Consider the following 7,753-nt stretch of genomic DNA (forward strand, 5'->3'; position numbering starts at 1 on the left):
ATTTAATTACGGTCAGAAGGGCATAATTTTCCACCTTATTTTGTGGCACTGGCAGGTCACTTTATTTGTTTAATGACCTTAATCATAGTCTAAAGCACTATTTTGAAACATTCAAACGAAACACTCGCCAAAGATTTAGAAATGTGACCCTTTATTTTTATGATTACATTTTATAGGTGAAAAATATTTTTTTGTTTATAATCTAATGCAAGCGAATACCGTATCATCTCTTTCACTCATACTTTAAAAGTTTTTGGCAGATATGTTTTGTAGGACGATATAGAAGACATTGGAACAACTAAGCTTCCGATATCGAGACAACAAAATGAAAGTCAAAGATGCAATAAAAGCTTCAAGTCGATATTTAAGAACATAAACATGATACTGATTAATGATACAATAAAAAAAATGATAGCTTCCTGCTGTCCTATCGGAAACTTAAAGAGGGGACTTGTCAAGAGCTTTCATAGAAAGAAAAAAACAATATAGTTCTGTCATCCCTCAGTAAAACTCAGAAGCAAAGATCATCACAATCATACTTTATATAAAAGCATGAAACAGTATAAAAAATAAAAAAAATCAACTAGCAATTTGTATACTTAACAAAAAACAACTAAATTAAAAGGGGCACTTCTTACAGAGAAAAGGGGCACTGTGTCCCCTGCCCTCCGGTTAAATCATACGATCAGTGTCGGGTTCGGAGGGCCTATCGCTGTCGTTGGTGAAAGTGACCTTGTTGCTACGACCCGTGTGCTCTGATCCTTGGTGGTGACGTTCGATCATGATGCCGTTGGTGTCGATCTCGAAAGAGACTTGGATCTTTGGGACGCCTCGCGGTGCATGAGGGATGCTGGACAGTTCAAACTGGGTGAGTCGGTTGATGTCTTTGGTCATAACTCTTTCTCCTTCGAATACTTGGATGGTAATACGGCGGGCTGGTTGTCAGAGTACAGGCAGTGAAGGTATTTGCCTTCTTTGTTGTTGGGATACTTGTGTTCCTCTCAATGAGCTTCGTCACCTGCTGTTTAGCTACACTCTAAAAACTGAAATGTTAAATGTCAATTTAAAAGGGCTGAGGAGTGACCACTCTTTCAAAATGTCAGATTGTTTCTTTTTTTGCTAGATTCAACCTTTATAGTGTTGGATCCAGAATGTTCAAAGTGTTAATCTACCATTTTGAAAGAGTGGTCACTCCTCGGCCCTTTTAAATGGTGATTTAACACTTCAGTTTTTAGAGTGTACCAATTAAGAGCTATCTCTTGTTAGCTAAACAGCAGGAACCACGCCAACAAGAACCAGGGGCCACGTCAACAAGGAGATCGTCCTTGATTTCTTCACTCAGTGGTCATCGGATAGGAGAGCAGCTTGGATAGCGGCACCATAGGCAACAGCTTCATCGGGATTAATGGACATGTTGAGATCCTTGCCGTTTAGGAACTCCTGAAGAATCATCTGGATCCTGGGGATTCGTGTCGATCCACCACTAAGTACCACGGTGTCAATCTTCTTCTTGTCAATGTTAGCACCGACTAATGCTCTCTCTACTAGTTCGAGACACTTTCTAAAGAGACATATACACAGTTCCTCAAATCGTGCTCTGCTGACAATGGTGGAGAAGTCGATGCCTTGGTAGAGTGAGTCGATGTCGATGATGGCTTGAGCACTGCAGGATAGGGTTCTCTTAGCTCGCTCTGCTGCTGTGCGAAGGCGGTGAAGAGATCTTGTGTTGGACGTCAGATCCCTCCTGTGTTTTCGCTTAAATTCCCCGACAAGGTGTTGGACTAGTTTGTTAGTAAAGTCTTCTCCTCCGAGATGAGTGTCTCCGGCTGTCGACTTCACTTCGAAGACCCCATCAGCGACGTCTAGGATTGAGACATCGAACGTACCACAACCGAGATCGAAGATGAGGACATGTTGCTCTTCTTTCAGCTTCGTATCGAGTCCGTAGGCCAGGGCGGCAGCGGTGGGATCGTTGATGATCCCGAGGATGTTAAGTCCAGCGGTCAGCCCTGCGTCCTTCGTCGCCTGTCGCTGAGCATCGTTAAAATAAGCGGGAACAGTGACGACGGCATCGGTGATCTTCTGCCCAATATGCGACTCGGCTGACTCCTTCAACTTGGTCAGGACCATGGAGCTAATTTCTTCTGGTGCCATTGTCCTCTTTTCTCCCATGTAGTCTACCTGTAGCATTGGCTTGCCTCCCTCATTGATGACGGTGAAAGGCCAGTGCTTCATGTCCGATTGCACGTTGTCATCAGTGAATCCTCTTCCAATCAGGCGTTTGACATCAAAGATTGTGTTATTTGGGTTCCTGTCGAAATATGATAGAATACAAATTATTAATTGTAATCATTTTATCCAGTAGGAAAAGTATATAAAAGTTAAAACAGGGCAAAATGGATCCGATTATAGTATACCAAAAACTTGGAAAGGAATACCTTTTCAATACGGTAAGAATGTTTCCTAAATGACACTTTTCTTGTCATTGATTGATTTAAAATAACAATTGAATGAAGCTTTTTTTTTCTGAAATAAAAATAAACAGAGTCTAGACCATGATAATTTTTCTTTAATGACGCAACCAATAATTTGTCGGCAGAAATAAATAGTTATAATGTGTAATATATCGACACTAATGATGATTGGTTTTTTATATTGAAAGTAAGGAACTATTGAAAACTCCTTTTACGTTACGAATAAGCGTTACTATTATTTACTCCTGGCTCGAAGAAAATTGCAATCACATCTAAGTTTATATGTATAAAGATTCGTTTCATAACTTAAATCTGAATTCTTGAATGTGATCATAATACTGGTAAAAAGAACCAGCAGAATCGTTAAGATCTTAATAGACGATATAATATGTGAATGTCCAAACTTTTTGACAACGGTGGAGAGCGAAAGCACTGGACTATTCAATTCAATTCAATTCGTTTATTTCAATTCCAGCAAATATATTAAAAATACATAAGTAAATACATTGAAAATATACATACATATACGAGTTTAAAAATATATAATAATATACAGTATATAATGGTACAGTACAAATTAAAAAAACGGTATCATATGAATTAGGATGGCCATACAAAAAACCAATAGGGGTTTTGTCGAGATTGCCTACCGAACAAAGTATATAAATTAAGTATATTGCAATCACAGTAAGAATAGGTATAAGATATCACTCGTTGATAAATATCATAACATACAAAAACAAAAGAAAAAGAGTGAACTCAAACAAATACCTGTAAAAACCTTATACAAAATACACAATGCAGTATACATAAATTTAAAACATGATTAAGATTTATTCAGTTATTAATAACAAATTTTGTTTACAAAAAAATCTGTTTAACGAAATGATTGGATGCAGGGAGATTATTCCACACTACTTGAGCATGTTGTCGAAATGAGGCAATACATATCTTTTCTTAACAGACCATAAGTGATTTTTATCTCTACTTCTTTACCTCGGGAACTGATCATTGATTTTTATCATCAATAATATGAGACTACAATGATAAAGGGGATGTCATGAAAAGAAAAACCGATGATAGTAAATCTATTCATTGAATTTCAAAAATGTTCATATGAATGTGTTGTGTTCAGGCGCGTACACAGGGGGGGGGGGGGGGGGGGGGGGGGGAGAATGATCTTATGTCGGTTTTCCCGCCTGTGGTAGCGCACATTTTTCACCCAATCATTTTGAGTGCCGATTCTTCTGTGTCGTATTCCACCGGGTCGAAAAGAATCGAATAGTGAAGATTACTACCTTATAATTATGTGACATAACAAGACAGTGTGTCGATTGGTTGAGAAAAACCACCGTACTTTTGAAGATGAAAAAGTGACCAATGATTTTTTTTTTTTTTTTATGGTCAGTTTTTATTCTTTTCTCTCTTGAAACAAATTATAATCATAGTACAAATTACAATAATCATATGTAACTCTCACTGCAAATGTGATGACATTATAAATCAGTATAAATTTTTGTCTTACAAACGGCTTCAAAAGAAACTTACATAGTTAGTTCCTATACATCATATTTGAAACAAACATTCATATTTTCAAAGAAAACATATGCAGTTGTATAATCCAAATTTTTTTGTTTTAACAATGTAGCAACTTATACTTCTTTTTATACTGTTGTCCTGATAGAAAGGTTTTCTCTTTTTGTTAACCCTACCCTACCCGACCTCTCCCTTATCCCCCTCCCCCCCCCCCCCTCTTAACCGGTGGACGACTGGCTCTGGGTTCCAATTGTTTGTCTAATACTCGGGTTTTCCCATTTAGAAAAATGAATAGTGAGAGTTCCCCTCATTGCTGCCAATTTCCTTTCTTCTACTTTATCCCCTATTATACTATTCTTTATTTCATTAAAAGAGGGTGGTTTTTTAAGTTCTCTATTTCTATAAATCAGATATTTAACAAGAATTAAAACATGATTCATTAATTGATATTTTCCTTTATTTCTCTCCTCTTTCCCATACAGAATTTCCTCCAAACTACAGTTATGTATTTCAAAGTCTAAAAATCTCGTGCACATTCCCCACACTGATTGTGCAAATTCACAAGTATAGAATAAATGTTTATATGTTTCTTCATCTTTTTCGCAAAATGAGCATAAGTTAGTCGAGACAAGACCAAAACGGAAGAGGTGATGGTTTGTATATAATATATTATGTATAAGTTTGAACTGAAACTCTCTTAATCGACTGTTAAGTGTACACTGTCTTAGTCTTAAAAATATGTTTTCTATTTCCTTACAGGAAAAACCATAGTTCCTTCCAATTCTCTCAAAAACCAAAGGTTTAAAATCATCTTTCTTTATTAATTGTACATAAATTTGTTTTGATTTTAAATCAGCTATATTAGTTGTTTTCTTCCCTAAAGTGAAATCAGTTCCAGAATTATTTTTTTCTTCTCCCTTTCTAAAATTATTTTTCCAACAAACTGGTAAACAGGCATAAAAGTGCTTGATCTTTTCAATTTCATTTACTTCAACACCTAAATCGATAAAATGCCTGTCACTTTTTAGTTTACCATCGTTTTCCAGAATATGTTTTAATTTGTAAATTCCTCTGTCATACAACCTCTTATCGTATATACAACTTCCTTTATATCGAATAAGTTTATTATTAAAAATTACCACATCACCAATGTTTATACTCCTTATATGTCTCGTATTCACCCAATCTTCTAATAAATCCATATAAAATTGTGGAGCTGTCACTTTTAATAAACTTGGTATATAGTCACATGAAAATATCAAATCTCCACCCACGTGTTCAGTGACAAAGTTAAAATATTGTTTCCATTTCATGTCTTCATCTTTGTTTAGAAGTTTTTGAATCCACATAATTCGCTGCGATTTAACTTGTGCAGAAAAATTTAACATCTTTAACCCCCTTGGTTATAGTCTAAGAACATGGTGTTTCTATTGATTTTATCTGTTTTTCCTTTCCATATGAAATCAAAAGTTAATTCATCCAGTGAATCATAAACCCATTTTGGAACAGGAGTAAGTGACGCCCGATAAAGAACTTTAGAATAAATGTGCACTTTCAATAGTTGAATCTTACCCATAAGTGTTAAATCCCTTTGCTTCCAAAAATTTAAAAGTGTTTTTATTTTACTTAAGATTTCTTTATAATTTAGATCTTCTTTCTTGTGTTCATCGAGGGAAAAGAAAATCCCTAAAACCTTAAGAAAGTCAACTATTTCGCCAAAAGCAAAATCACAATCTAAACGTTGACATGAACCTAACCTTAATATTTTAGTCTTGTCGTTGTTTATTTTCAGTCCAGAAATTTTTTCGAAATCTGCAAATAATACTTTTAACCTATTAATTGATTTTTTTTATTGCGAACAAAAATTGTCATATCATCCGCATAAAGTACTAGTTTAGTTTCCTTATCTCCTTATCGATCATCGATCGATATTCTGTTCTTTGGCCGGAGTTCCATGCATCCAAAAGTCTTTGAAAGACTAACCATAAGACCAATGACCATATTGTGAACTTTTTACTGGGAAATTTGATCTTGAAGTATTAAATGTTAATTTAAAACCTAAAAAACTGCGAGGGCCAGTGACCACTTCGATCCATGACGCTACGTGATTGTTGGGCCGTATCATTTTTGTCAAAGGATGGTACGCTTTGATTTATCTGTTTATTGCACTGGCTATGGGCTATAATGTTCTCAATGGTAAATTCTTGAAATTTTTTAACATGAATTGGGTTCAAATTTTGAGAAACCAACTTCTCGTTGATTCAAATGTTTCTGTTTTTTCCATGTGTGTATTAATTATATCAGTATGTTATTTACGAGTGAATCCCTCTGTGGTTACATTAACGCGTTAATTTTGACCCTTTTCTGTGAATGGAATATGCAACCCAGTCCTTTTATGATCCAACACTCTTTACTGCAGGGGTTGGGTTAATCCTCCAATACAATGAACGCAAAAGAATCAACACGTAAGTGACGTAACGTAACAAACAAAACGGGGGTCAACAATTATTCCATACGGAACACTTCCAACCCAAGTCCCAACTATTGAATTCACCTGTTACGAAATATCGCAATTCAAATAGTCAGAAAACGGTTGCTTTTATTGCATATAACTGTTGTATAGCTTTGACTACGGTCTGACTGACAAACATTTCACGGATAACCAAAGTATAACATTGAACTGAAAAATACAAAAACATGGGGCCGCGTGGTCCCCAGGAGAACAGAATGATGTTGGAAAGTGTACAAAGACGAACAGCAAAGATTATTCCTGGCCTTAGAAAGAGTCCAGAAGCGCTTGGTTTGTCTACCACTACGAGTATCGACACTTTTGTTGACAAAAATAAGATCATGCCTTTCAACCTAATAGAATTGTATTATTACTCTTATGAATCTTACGAATCTTACGAGTTTTCTTAATAATATTATTGATATATATTACTTGATAATAATGGTCAAATAATCCAAGCCTTCTGTATATGAGCCGGTCTATATAGGTGTTGTCGGTTGTCTCATCTCCTACCTTCACAAATAGCAGTGACCATGGAAGAATCCTGGATCGATGAACATAAATTGAAAAGAAATGAAAGGGAAAAAAGGAAAAAGTAAGACACTTACATTGCCACCTGGTTCTTGGCTGATTCACCAATCAATATCTTTGTATCTGTGAATCCAACATAATTGGGTGTGGTCCGGTTTCCTTGATCGTTAGCAATGATCTCCACCTCTCCATTTTGAAAGACTCCCACACAAGAATTGGCGGTGCCCAAGTCAATTCCAATCGCTGGTGCTTTTTCTGTCGCCATTTTTAGAAATTCTAGAAGAAGATGTAATGTTTCTGTGATGTTGATTCAAGCCGCCGAAGATGGCGTTATCAACGAACTCGTATTAGCCTATAAGACGTCTTCGACTGGCAGCAAGTAAGTAGGGAGGGAGGGAGGGGGGGGGGGGGGGGGGGGGGGGAGGGGGTGTCGCTTTGTGTTGGTGTGGTGGAGATCAAAATTAAATAGGCCAGCACAGACGCCAGCTTCGCCAAAGATTGGAGAAGCTTCCAATGTGTTGGTCCATGCTCTTCAGTGTGGGTCCATGGTACAAGGCGTGGCTTCTAAATAGGGCTAGCTGGGCCTTTTCACACTGACGGGGAAATCCCAGATTGTTCTCGACTCTTCTGTACTGTTAACAAAATTTGAGTTTGTTTGTCGCAAAAGCGTTATTAGCGAAGGTAATAGAATAAAGACGAATAT

General features: G+C 36.6%; 1 pseudogene; it reads right to left on the reverse strand.

The window, feature by feature from the left end:
• Nucleotides 1–672: 672 nt before the first annotated feature.
• On the reverse strand, nucleotides 673–7,398 carry LOC579685 (annotated as a pseudogene).
• Between the last annotated feature and the right edge of the window lie 355 nt (nucleotides 7,399–7,753).

This window comes from Strongylocentrotus purpuratus, unplaced genomic scaffold (assembly GCF_000002235.5).
Source record: "Strongylocentrotus purpuratus isolate Spur 01 unplaced genomic scaffold, Spur_5.0 spur5_contig_828, whole genome shotgun sequence".
In the NCBI taxonomy this organism is placed as follows: Eukaryota; Metazoa; Echinodermata; class Echinoidea; order Camarodonta; family Strongylocentrotidae; genus Strongylocentrotus; species Strongylocentrotus purpuratus.